Source organism: Musca domestica, unplaced genomic scaffold, assembly GCF_030504385.1.
Source record: "Musca domestica strain aabys unplaced genomic scaffold, Musca_domestica.polishedcontigs.V.1.1 57, whole genome shotgun sequence".
In the NCBI taxonomy this organism is placed as follows: Eukaryota; Metazoa; Arthropoda; class Insecta; order Diptera; family Muscidae; genus Musca; species Musca domestica.
This window is the reverse complement of record NW_026712358.1, coordinates 3179445-3193911: the sequence shown is the minus strand read 5'-3', so window position 1 is coordinate 3193911 and position 14467 is coordinate 3179445. Positions and strand designations below refer to the sequence as shown.

At 33.4% G+C, this 14467-nt stretch overlaps 1 long non-coding RNA gene across 1 annotated transcript; it reads left to right on the top strand.

The window, feature by feature from the left end:
- Nucleotide 1: 1 nt before the first annotated feature.
- LOC109611777 (uncharacterized) lies at nt 2-5177 on the top strand. The gene is made up of 5 exons (XR_009343702.1): nt 2-172; nt 230-314; nt 374-552; nt 3577-3698; nt 3754-5177. It is a non-coding gene; the product is annotated as an uncharacterized LOC109611777 (long non-coding RNA).
- Nucleotides 5178-14467: the final 9290 nt, after the last annotated feature.

Sequence of the window (14467 nt, the reverse complement as noted above, 5' to 3'; positions counted from 1 at the left end):
GTTATCGATAATTATCTTTTTCTTTCTTGTTTTTCATTTCTTTGCTTCCTTGTAGTGTTGTGCTGCGTCGCGTAAAATCCATTTTATCCATTTTACAGCTGTATATTGTTTTTGTGAATGAATGTGCATAATTCATGAAAATTTTCAGTGGCGAAACTTTTGAGTAGCGCAGGTAAGTTTGAAAAATTTGTAAAAATGTTGTAATTTAATCTGTCATTATTAAATTTAGGACAGACAAAGAGTTGGTGATTTTCGGTGTTTGGAGTGTTGCAAGTGTCGCATAAGTTGGAGGTTTCAGCGTTTATGAGAAATAGGTAAGTTTTTCCGTATGTGTGACCGGTGAATAGTCGATTTATGAGTTTGATCTCTCCAGGGGGCATGTTGGAACCTGCATACCAGTGACGATTCCATAGATGCTGATAGATTTGGGAGTGAGCATCTTTTACTGAGAGGTCTGATTGAATTATAGAGCCGACTTGAGCCGCATGTTTGGCGAAGAAATCTGCACGCTCATTTGCAGGGATGCCAATATGTGAGGGAGTCCAGATAATGGTGAGTTGTGTAATTTTTGAGTTATTTACTTTTCGGAGTATATTATTTGCCAGGTAGTTTTGAGTTGTATTTCGTGTTAGTAATAGACAAGCATTTTTACTGTCCGTTATGATAGTGGCCTTATTAATGTTGTCTTCTATGATAATGTCTATGGCCTTGTTGATAGCATGTAATTCTCCCATTAGTGAAGACATTTTACTAGGTATTTTAAAAAGGAAGTTTTGGTTATATGAGATGTTGCATACTGCACATCCGGTAGAGGCACTGGAAACCGAGGCATCAGTTGACCAAATTGTATGACCTGTATTTTTTAACCTTTCAACTTTTTCTTGTAGGATCATTCGATAGAATTCATTTGGTTGGGTATTTTTGGACGAGTTGAACAAATTTATGATGAAAGTGAATTTGTTTCCGGGGTATTCAATTTGATTTACCACAACTTTGTCGAAGATGTGTTTAAATTTGATGTATATAAGGCCCAAACTTGTTGGAGGGGTTATTTATAATGTTTTGGTACAATTGTCGATTGTGACATTTAAATTTGATTAATTCTTTCGCTGCGAGATATTGAGATCGTTGTTCCGGTGGTAGCATCAATGCTAATGCATAGATTGCGTGGACAGGTGTTGACGGTGTAAGGCCAAGACTTCTTCTTAGCATCTGATTTTGAAAAGATGTAAGTTTTCTGTTCAAGTAAGTTGGCATATGAGCCATTGAAGAGATGCAGTACTCTGTTTTCGAAAAAACTATGGATTTTGCTAGATTAATAGCAATATTTGGGAGTAGACCTTGTTTGATATTGTTGATCATTTTTAATGCATTTATTGACTTGTTGCAGGACAAGATAACATCATCATAGTGTTCTTTAAGAGATAAACTGTTTTTTATGTGCCTTCCTAAAAACTTAATGCTGTTAACCGATGTAATTTGTGTGCCTTGTAAAGTGATGGTAGGAGTTTTTCTTGGTCCTTTGGCTACATACATAGCGGCGGTTTGTTGATATTGTAGTTTAGGTTCAAGCGTGATAAGAGATATTGAAATTCAGTGGCTTTTAATTGCAGATTTTGATTGGCCGATTCAAAGTTCTTATGCGCAGATAATAATATGAAATCATCCGCAAATTGAAACAGATGTGTGTTGTCATCAGAAATCCCATGTAGACCAAGGGTATATAAGTTAAAAAGAGTAGGACTTAAACAGCTGCCTTGTGGGAGCCCATTGAAGATTTCAAGAGATTCATTTCCCATAACGATAGTTCTTTTGCTTAAAAAATTAATAATCCAATCAGAGATGTCACTCGGACAGTTGAGTTCGCATAGTATTTTAAGGAGAATTTCGATACTGACACAATCATATGCTTTTTCTACGTCTAACGATAGAATAATCACTTTCTCACCTCTGTTTTTGTAGTAATTTATAGTGTGCAGTAAGTTGTTGATACACATCGAAGTGGACATATGTTTTCTGTATGCAAATGTATTTGTTGGCAAAATATCATTTTCGTCGATGAATTGTTGCAGACGTTCTTTCACCATTAAATTTATTATTTTTAAAGGAACTGATATTAAGGCTATCGGTCTGAAGTTTGTAAACAATTCTAGATCTTTGCCTTTTTTTGGTATCGGGATAATTTTAATTTTTCGCCATTCATCTATGATTTCGCACTTTTTCCATAAACAATTTATTGCTTCCAAAAAGTTTGTTTTTGCCGATTCGGCTAGATTATTTATCATTTCGTATGTTATACCGTCAAGGCCAGCAGCTGAGGGTTTCTTTTTGTTTTTGAGAACCAGTAGAAACTCTTCCATTGTTAAATTGGACCGATTATAAGTAGTTTTGCTGACATAATTAATTGGATTGTTGTCTGGAACTTGATCTCTGAGGTGACATAGAAATTGTTTGTTGTTATTTGGGGACCATTTGCTTTTGCTGTTTGATGATAAACTATTTTTGCACCCACGAACAAATTGAAAGAGATGTTTTGAACTGGGCTCCTTGTTTAGATTTTGTATTTTATTCATGAAATTGTGTTTTTTGGCAAATTGGACGGCATTTTTAAAGTTTTTTATCATTTTAATTAGATTTCTTGCATTTATATCATTGCTATGCATATCATAAGTTTTTTGTGCAGCTATCTGTAGCCTGTACTGTTTTTCAACATAGGAATCCCACCAAACTTTAGGTGTTTTGTTTCCTTTTAGGGTATAAGTAGATTTTTGATTTCACTTTTTATCACGGAGTGTATTTCTTGAAAATTAGTGTTTAGTTGGATTGTACTTAGCTTTTTCATTAGTTGTTTTTTGGCCAAAAAAGTTTGACCCTTGCACTTTGTGTTGTTAATATTTAAAAAGACAGGAAAATGATGGCTTCCACCGATCATATTTTTGAAAGTTTTCCATTGAATTGGTAAAATAGAGTTTGTGAAAGACAGGTCCAGAACGGATCCACTCAAATCATTTATATTTTTTTTAAAGGTATAACTACCATCGTTTAAACATTGAAAGTTGGAATTATCAAAGATTTCTTTTATTGTTTTTCCACGCTGTGAGACAAATGAGTCACCAAATGCTGAGTGTCTAGCATTGAAGTCACCACATATGAAAGTGTTACTTTGATTATCAAGTAATGATATTAATTTGTTTAGTTCTGTTTTTATAGTTGCACATCTGACTGAGTGGGGAAAATAAATGGATACCAGAGTTAAATTGTTTGTTAAATTTGTGGTTTGGCAAATCAGAATATCCAAGGAGGTTTCAAAAGTAATCTTTTTGAATTGTATATTTTTTTTGAAAAGTAAGGCTACACCACCATAATTATCACTTCTTTTTTTCGACACTATACTGAATCCTTGTATAGATGACGAGTTTTGACTTTCGTCTATATTAAATATTTCACTCAAAAAACATATGTCAATTTTTTGCTTTTTCAGAAAAAATTCGAGGTAATTTTTGTTTTTGTTTAAACTTTGCACATTGTATTGAAGCACGTTCATGATTTTAATAAAAGTTTATTGTAAATTTGCAGGATTTGTATTATTATTTGGCACTTTGTTATTTGGTTCCTCAAATGGACTATCTATTTCCGATGAAAGGAGTGATTGCTGGAATTTTTTTAAAATGTTTAAACCTTCGGCACTATTAAGTGAGGTGAGGACTTTTGACATTTCTTTTGAAAATTGTGTTAATGCTTTTTCAATTTCAGATACTTTTGAAAAGGTAGTATGGTTGAAGGCGGATTGAGATGGTGTGATTTGAATCGGACTGGCAATAGCGTGATGGATTGGATTTCGTGGAGACGCAACTTTGCTATATTTTAATTTTGTTACTCTTTTGTTTATTTCTTCATAAACGCTTCTTTTTGGTGGTTTGTTTTTATTAAGAGGGGGAAAGGCATTGTTAAATTCATCATCAGAAAGGATTTGGAAACGGTTTTGGGATTCTGGATATTTTTGAACAACTTCTTTTCGTGAAAGGTTGGAAAGGGCCATTATGCTTCTTATATTTCTTTCAGATTTCCATCTTGGGCACTGCTTTGAGTCGGTTGCAAAATGATCAATACTATTACAGAGAATGCATCGAGGCGAGTTGCATATATCCTTGCACGTAGTTGTTGATAAACATTCTTTACATTTCTGCTCTTTGGGACATTGATTGGGGCATAGAATAAATTTACCACAATTTAAACATTTTTTCGTCGACCTGCAACGAATGGCTATGTGTCCTAACCGTCCGCAGTTTAAACATAAACGTACAGGGGGGACATATAACTCCGGTGTTATTTTTGTTCCGCACATAAGTATCTCCGTGGGTACACCATCATATATAATACCGATTTTTATGGTTTCGGAGTATTCCATTTTATTGTTTTCGGATTTTCTAGTGAAGCGGTATATTGAAACAACGTCCATATCATTATTAGCTTCAATTTGTTGTTTAATTGTTATAGCAGAAATACTTATTGGTACATTCTTGATTATATAGAACCGTTGTACAAAACGTTCTGGGATAAAGGCTTTGAGATCGATTTGGTTTAACTTTGGGTTCGTAGCAAAGGAGTTGGCTGAGGTAGCATTGTTAAATGTTATTCTGAAAAGATTGTATCCAATGTTCTTGCAAGCATAGTCTGTAATATTAATCTTTTGAAATCTTGCATACAGGTGAAGTTCACAATTCTTTCTTCTTGTGCTAATTGGCGTTTCTGAGGAAACTAACACATGAAAAGGACCGGGATGGTATTGAGGATACAAAATGGTTTCTTTATTTAGAGAGTTGTAGTTGTGTTGTTCTGCCATTTCATTATTTGATGTAGGTTCTGTGTTTGTGTTTATTGGTTTTACAGGTGTTCCATTTTGGTTTTTGAAAGTTTTAGTTTCTTTGGAAATGCTTGGAGCTCTTCTTTTATTTTGTTCCCCCGGAGGAGGAGGTGGAATAGGCGGAGGAGGAGGTTCCCCTACTCCCCCCATTTTTTTTAATGAAGGATTATTTTAACTTTTGTAAGAAAAAAAATTGCAAAAGCAGGGAAAAGAAAAAAAAACTCAAATTTGTTTATGTTTGTGTGTGTGAATGCGTTGTTTGTATATTTGTTGTTGTTTTGAAATAAAAGCACAGCGACCAGCGCGAAAAACAGTCTAATGTCAACAGATGTTGATGAGCGACTGAAGCGTCAATTTTTCACACAAACTTGGCAGACTTCAAGGCTTCAGCTAAACAACGAACGCCGTTGAAATAAGGAATAGTGACCAAAGCGGTAATGTGCGATAAAGACAAAAATCAAAACAAAAACCACGAGAGTCTGCAGGGATTTAAAGATCGAAATGGTCGTTAAGAAATCAGCTGTATTGTTTTCTGACTGAGCGTAGGAACCAGATACAATGTTTTTCGAGGTCTGAGAATTGGTAAGATATTAAATTTAATAAATATTATTCTGCTTCTGTCAAGGTGTTTGTGTTCTCAATCATGGTATAAGAAAAAAGTTTAACATATCAATGTTCACAAACGTTGATGCATATACATGTATTCTTCTACCATGTTCTCAATATTGACATTCAGGCATTATTGCAAACAGAAAGAAATGAAACATTTAAAAGCTTAAACATTTTTATGTTCGGCTTTAATGGACTATAAAATAAAACAATATTTTACCCATGGTACAATGATATCAAAGTAGGGCTATGATACCATATGATTTTAATTTTTTTATTTTCTTGGCTTAATATGTCATCTATATTTGTTTATGTAGGTGTTTTCTTTTCAATAATAAAAAAATTGTTCAGAAAACATTCATATTCGGGTGTTTTCAAAATGTTTATTTCAACGTATGCATCGACAAAATCTAGAGTTTTTGTATCGAAGTAATCCTTTAGAGATATAAGTACATGATTTTGAAGAGAAGTGTTGGCCTTTCATTCAGTCATCGCGTTTTTCAATTATTTATTTAAAATAAATGCAACAAGTTGTTTGATTTTTTATTGTTTTGATACTAATTCTGACATTACAAGCTAAATGGGTAGACCTCTATACTTGCAATTTTTTCAAAGTTGGCCTACCTTCTCTTCATTGTACCATGATTTTACCTCTACAATGAATTCAATTTTGTTGAATGAACCTCATCATTACTTCCGTGCTTTGCAGTTTTCCCCCAATTTAGAAATTTGCGAAATAAAGAAACCAATTTTGGCTGGCTTTAGAAAGAAGTCTTTGTGACACAATAAAACTCTTTTTTCCTATGTACTTCGAAGTTAAACTACTTTCCGATTGTACCATGTTTGCAACTTTTTTGTCAAGGTTTTTGGTTTTTGTTTTAATTAGCAATTCAATTATTGTGACAAAATTCTCCATTTGAAACGTCGAACGTTGCCAACACTCAAAATTACTGACAGCAGCATTGCCACATACTGATGTTTTTGCTTAATTTTTAGTATGGTAATTCTTAAGTCAAAAACAAAACATTCAGTTACAAAAAGTATAAGCTTCAAAGTAAAACCCTTTAGAATTTAAAATTTTTTAAAAATTAATAGATTTAATTTTGTTTTTCGTTTATCCATTTTCTTTTGCGTGAGATGTATCTGATACATCAACACAGATGTGACACGTTTGGAGTCTTCAACAACTGAATAAAAAAGTGAGTTTAATATTCTATTTTTCTTTTGGTTTATTTCATTGAAGTCCAAGTCTAGTTTAATATAAATAGGTATGCACATGGTACAATCACCAAGGTAATCTCATGCAATCATAAGAATAAAATATTTTTATTTATGTCCCTTCATTGCCAAATTTATATTTTGTAGTTCTTTCTTAAATATGGGCGTGCGGCTGGCAATAATTTTGCATATTTCCAACCAAATATTTTGTTATTTTCGCACCTTTTTGAGGGTATACAAGTCAAGAAAAATGTAATCTTAACCAAAAAACTAAAGTATTAGACTGTTGGTTGAATTTGGTTTCGCTTAATATGAAGACAACATCACACCCAGAACAGATAAATACACCTAGTACTCCTAAGATAAAGAAGGTTTAGTTGTTTCACGTAAGAAGGAATAATTAAAGGTTATTTGTTATTTTTGTAAAATCTGCCACTCGTTATACGACAATATTTTGGACATGAAAATATATTAAATTCGAAAAATGACAAGTAGTGGGATTTTCTAAAGCATTTTTTGAGTTACCGTCATATTTGGTAAAATTAAAGCGCCAACTTATGAATAAAAAGTCCAAATGCATAAATCTGTGAGTTGAGCAGCACTAATATGTCAAAATTTTTAAAATGGTTTTTTTTTTTCAAAAATACGTAGATTTTTATAAGTTTTCTTACACAACACCAATCGGAGGATGTTGCGATATGCATTTTTCAACAATTTTTTTAAATTTGAATAATTTTTAATTCAAAATTTTCAATTTTAAAATTGGTTTGACAGTTCATTGTCCCAGCAGCTGGGTCGATGCGACTAATTGTATTCTTCAACCATGCTCACGTTTGATTTGAAAGATATGAATATGTTGTGGTTATGTTGCAGAATGTGCAGATGCGCCGAGTGACTGTTTTTTTCTTCGAAATTGAAAAAATGTTGTTCACAAAAATTGAAGAGTAGGATATTGGCTACGTTTGGCTTCAACAGGATTTCGCTACGGGCCATACGGGCCAAAGCTAAACTCTTTGGTTTGCGATCTTTTCTTGAAGATCGCATTATCAACCACAGAGTTGATGTTGGCCAGCCGATTTTAATAGTATTGAGAAAATATTCAGTATTTTTTTTACAGAATTTTTAAATAAGTATTTTTTTCTTGTATTTTTAATTTTTTTACCGTATTGGGTTCAATTTAACATTTGTGGTTCTCGAAGTATATATTTATGTCCTCTCATGAAATATCCAATGGTCCAAGTTTTGACATGTCGAATTTGAGATGTATCAGAGTCTTTGCAACATTTTAAATTGGATTCTGTGCTATTTGATGCAGTGAATAATTATGTCACAAAAGGTTTAGCAAATGTATGTTATAAAATCATAATTTTTTTCTCATTGTAATTAAGATACGAAGTCACCTTTTTAATTTTATTTGCTTAATCTGTAATCGACAACGCCTCAATTTTTCTTTCAAATATTAAATTCGAGGCCGATGACTTACACTACAGGTATCATTCCGTAGATAATAATTGCAGCAACAACAACATAATTACCAAATGTCGAATGTGCAGAAGGTTGCCGTTGTTTTTGTAGTTCAGTGGAACAATAGAACACTTGATAATTTAATCCACATTAAAAAAAGGTCAAGAGAAACAATGATAACACACCTACAACTAACCAACAGAGATTTGATTTATAACTCATTCTTTGGGTTGTGAAAATATTGAAATATGGGCTTAAGTGTGTTGTTGTAATACACAATTTATTCAATTTTCAAGAAAGTGAAAAATACAAAATGTTTGCGAATTATTGTAGCGGATTGATTGAACTGTTTGTTAATCCAAAACCAGATTTTTGTCATGGTTTGTCCGCCGTAATAACGTTTGACATATTTTTTTTGGATTCAATAACCGATACGATGGTATGTCCTTTATGGAATTTTGCAAGCGCCACACAAACACAATTGGCTTCTCTATTATTTGAGCCATCGCATTAAAGTGATTTTGGAAAGGAAGGCCAAAAATGGTCTTCTTATTATCAATTCCATTTACGGTCTAGAAGACAGGTCTTTAAACACACAATTTGACCAAATATGAAGACCATTATGACACACCCAAAATAATGTCAGGTGGGTTGTGCCGCCTCTTTGGCTTTGTTTGATGCTTTAACAACATCAATCATGTTTTAATAACAATCATCATTTTTTAATCGAATTTATATTTGGGAGTTCATCGCTCTCCATCGGTGGATTAATGGGTTATCAAATAATGTTTTTTAAATCAGAAATCAAGAATATTATTATTAAGTAGATATTTTTGCAAATTAGGTTTATATTTCAATTCAATAAAATATATTTCCATCATGGCGATCAATAATATTCTACAAAGTAATGAAACCTGAATATTTGGATTGAAAAAATGACTCAGCTCTATATTTTTAGTTAAGAAACTTCTCGTTTATTGGGTCCACAAAATATTTTAATCATTCAGACAATAATATTGTCAAAATTATTTTAAATAAAGACATATAAATTCGTATGTCATGTTTAAATTTCGACGAAGTATTTCACATAATAAAAATGAAAAATACTTTCCATGGCGTTCGAATTAACAACCATTACAACTAGTGATAATAAAAAAGAATCAGTAACCATGAATATCACCAAGAAGATGCAATGATTGGACAAGTATTTTCTAATCATATATGCGTGGATGGCTAGATAAATACTATGCCATTGACTTACCAACTCCAGTTATGGAATTGTTGAAACCAGAACCAACGAGTTTATTGCTCACACAACACACTTTTTTGAAAAAAAAAAAAAAATAATAAAAACAATGTTTTCTTTTTCTATGAAAAGCGAAAAGAAAACCTATAGGATATTGTCAGAACTAAAGCATAATTGATGGCAACTCAATTTTTACAAAAATAGCACTGTTATCATAAAGGGGTTTCCAATAAGAACACAACAACTCAATATTTTGCAGAAAACATTACAAAGGTCGAGTAAGAAGAACTATTTTGACAGTTGAATTACTGAAAGTAAGATAATTACTTTCAAGGTTGTAAACAGTTTTTTAAGAGATATGGGAATTTTTCAAAAAATAATAATAATAATAATAATAATAATAATAATAATAATATTATTATTAATAATAATAATAATAATAATAATAATAATAATAATAATAAATAATTAAATAAATAAATAATAATAATAATTAAAAAAGGATCAATCAGTTTTGCCGACAGATGTATACCCTCAGCCAATATTCGATTATTTAAATATATTTTCACTTCTGTTATGATTATTTAAATTGGAGTGGGTTCCGAAGGAATGAGCCAATATTGTCCGACGTGCCTGGTTTGGACTATATCGACTGCTTCCTTCACTTTATATGTGATAATTTTTAGAAAATATGGAAATGTGCGTTTTATGTGAAATCTTAAATTTCATAGTCATCTCAGGTTTCTGATTGAGAGAAATATTTAGATATAGCAAGTTCTAAAGAATCGCTGACTTGTTTCACAAGTTATGAAAATTGTGACCCTTTTGTAGCTGAGGTATCGGAAGGTGTTCGCTGCAGATATATATATATATAATTTTCACAACAGATCTTATGTTAGCAAAAATGTTTGTATGTGTGAAATTTGAAGAGAGTTGGATGCGTTGTGTTTTTTAAAATCTTGAACCCTATGTGGGAGAGGTATCAGAAGAAGTGGTCCGATCTCCGTCATCTTTATAAAAGATCTTGTATTGATGGAAATATTGAGATGTACCAAGTCTGAATAGAATCAGATCTTAATTTCGCGTTTTGTGAGCTTCACGGATATTCAAAATGTTTACCTTTTTTTGGGGAAGGTATCAGAAGGAGTGAACCGATTCACAGCAGATCTTGTGTTAGTAGAAATAATGGGATATGTAAAATATGAAGAGAACCAGATGCTTATCTCGGATTTATTATCGCTTTGGCCATTTTAAACTTTGACGCTTTGTGGGGGAGGTACTAGAAGGAATGGTTCAATCTTTACCATCTTTATAACATATCTTGTGCTGATAGAAATATTGAGATGTGCCCAGTCTGAATGGAATTAGAAGTTAATTTCGTGTTTTATGAACTTCATGGATATTCAAAATATTGACCCTTTATGGGGGAGGTACCAGAAGAAGTGAACCGATATATTCCATCTTCAAACCAGACCTTGGGTTAATAAAAGTATTGTGATGTGTGTATTTCGAAGACGATCAGAGTCTTGTTTCACATTTTATAAGAGTTGTAATTATTCAAAATGTTGATGCTTTGTGGTGGAGATACTTGATCGAGTGGACCGATATTGTTCATTTTCGCACTTTACTTAGCACTGATGCAGATATTAGGATTTGTAAAGTTGGAGCAAAATCGGATTATCCTTTGTCTTTCTTTGCAGTAAAATATTTTTTTTGAAAATTTTGGAATTTTGTGGGGGAGGTACCAGAAGGAGTGGATCGAAGGAGTCCATCTCCGAACTCGATTTAAGTTTGATAATAATATTACGATATACCAAGTTTGGACCAAATCGGATATTCCCTACGAAAGACAGACAACGGACGGACATCGCTAGATCGTCTCTAAATGTTCTGAAACGAATTTGGTCCAAAGAAACCTAGGGTCTAAAACCGATATTTCGACTAGGCACGTTTTGACCGTATCAAATGATATATACCCTCTTCAGCCATATGGCTGTGAAATTATCCTCCTCGTGTTGTTTTCCATGCATTGAAAAGTGGAGTTGTTATTGAGCTTTGGAGTATGTTTTAAACTAGGAGAGGAATATCAAATAATTCTAAAGGAACAGTTCAAACCAATGCGGGACATCACTAGGAACATTGTGAACGTTATCCAACCTTAAGTTTATTTTTCACTTCGTCCTTGCTACGGCTATATGGATACGCTAGTTGAGGGTAATCATTTAATGACCTTTTTTGAATAGTCAGGACTAATAACAACAACAGTAAAAACAACAAAAAGGGGGTTGACTACCAGGTTAAACCAATATAGGCTCCTGTAGTCCATTTCCATAAAATATGAGAGAGTAATTTCAAAACAAAATACTTGAAACAATAATGTGTAGATTCTTTATAACTCTTATTATTGATTTATACATATTTTATGACCTTCTCTTAATTTAATAAACCCAGTTTTTAGCAGCAAAATTGCTTTTATTTTTCTTAATTTAAAATTCAATTGACAGGTTATATGTGTTATTCCTCCATTGCGCCATTAACCATATCCTTTTTGTGATAGTATTCAAATCTCGGCTTCATTGCTGTGGAACACGTAAAGTTTTTAGAGAATTATTTTTGTCGCTGTGGACGAGTCGTTCACATGCTCTACACTGACCTTTCACAATTTTTGTTATATTTCCTTCCCATGGTATCTCTCACTTCTCTTGCAGAAGTGGATAGACGACATACCGTTGATTTGTTGCTCGATTGTTTTTGATGGCCCCCTATCATTCTACTGCCACTTGGTATTCAAAATTGGCCGGTAAAATTGTGTAAGTGTTTTTGGCAGATGTTTTTTTCTGTTTTTCAACTATTCCGCACATATTTTGAATTTTAATAAAACTTGGTTTTTGTTGTTGTTGCTGTTGCGATAAAACGGCTGCCTTTTCTATGTTATGGCTAAATTGAATTTGAACATGATTCGTTCTACGCTCGTCGCAGGAAGGTGAACTTTCCGCCAAATGACCTGTTTATTGGCGAAGTTGACCATTTGTTTGGTATGCTGTGCGCTGTGCTCGATGCCAATATTTGAAACTAAATTCAAAACAAAAAGAAAAAACAAACTTTCAAATTCGTTGAATGTAGCCTGACGGTGATTTAATTAAATCCGAAACTAATTTTTAAATTTGTTTCCATTTGTTTTGCAACAAAAGTGCTACGGCAAATAACAATGAAAATTGTTCGAAATTTAAATGACGTATAAGAGACCGTTCGTAAATATTATAATCTTCTAGTAAAGTGCTTCAAATTTATTATTTGTCCGATGCGGTTTCGTTATGGTCAATATACAACGTATACGTAACGCGATTGCCACAAATCACGTCAATAATACGCATTTGTGCGTACATATGTGTTGTCGAATAAAACTTCCGGTCATGTTTGAAGGATATGGTGCTGCTAACTTCAGAACTCTTTGAGATTTTTAGTATCAGGAACTAATTAGTACTGTAAAGAATTTAACATAAAAACTAGATAAAAGTTATTTAGATTTACACGCTCTACCATCCTATGGAGGGTATAGTAATTTTGTCATTTCGTTTGTAATTTTTGATAATTATTATCAGAATATCGTTACTTCTGTCATTTCAAAGCCACTCGTACGACAGCTGAAAAACTATACCAGTGACAGCTCATTATATTGTTTACAAGCGTACAAAAGCATTTTGGTGTGAATTTTCCAGAGAAAGGTTATTCGTAATGGAATTCAAGCGTGATGTTGTGATTTCTTTATTTTTGGCTGGAAAACCACAAGTGGCTATCGTTAGAGCACTCCAGCATTTAAATGTGAATAAATCTTTTGTGTCTCGTACCATCGTTACCGTGATACTGGTAGCGTAGCTAAGGAAGTCAAGGAAGTGGACGGAAGAATACAGTAACATCAGCTGAAATGATTCGAAAGTAAAGAAGAGACTTGATCGAAACCCGCGTCGCAGTGGCCGAAAAATGACTCGTGAGCTGAACATATCGCAATATTCCATTCGGCAAATATTGAAAAATGAGTTCGGGGTAAAGCCATTGAAATTCCAAAGAGTGTAAGAACTTACACCGCAACAGAAAGAAAATAGACTCAGACGAGCTAAAGAGTTGCTTCGCTTGGCCGAAAGTGGTGATTAGCCGAATTTGGTTTTCTCCGTCTCTGATGAGAAAACATTCATTGTTCAGTAGTTTGTAAAGAAACAAAATGATCGGGTTTACTTGCCAAAGAGGTCAGCTGAAAATGTGCACCTTCGTTTGGCCACCAGAACTCAAGCGCTTTCAATGGTGATGGTGTGGGCCGAAATAACAGTCAATGGTCGCTCTCCGGTCGTATTAATCGACCGTGGAGGGTGTATTAAATCCTTGGGCACGCACCATCGCACTCAGCACGCGCCACCCAAGAATTGTTACAAAATGAGGCAACTCGCTTCATTTCCAGCGCACAATGGCACCAAAATCTCCGGATGCCAATCCGTTGGACTATTGTGTCAGGAGTATTTTGGAAAGCAAGTTTGGCACTAAAAAATACCAAAGTGTCGATCACCTCAAGCAAGCGCTTCGCCGGCAGTGGGCGAAAATACCACAGAGAAACATTCGGGCAGCGTGTGACGGTTTCATTGGCGGTTTGAAGGTCATTAATCTAAAGTTATTCAACAATTTGATGCTACTTCCAACATTTTTTTTAAATTTTTTTGAATGAAAGCAAGATTCAAAAAAAAAAAAAAATAAAATTTTTGGCGTTTGACTTTGTTTCAGTTTTTTTATCTCACCCTGTATGTACTTTATGGGGTCTACGACTAATATTAGATAATATACCCAAAGTGGAGGGTATAACAACAATAAGCGTGTCTACTTACAAAAAAAAAAACAAAACGCTAACTTAAGCAATTTCTTGAAATCAACGATACGATTACAATTGCGAGTTGTGGCGTAATTACAAGGTTTTAAAAGACAGACATAAAATTGTCATAAACTTCAAAGTCAAATCCAACTTAGAAAACCCTCCCCGCACCACCATGCGTAGCATGAAAACTCGGGGAATTTATGAATAT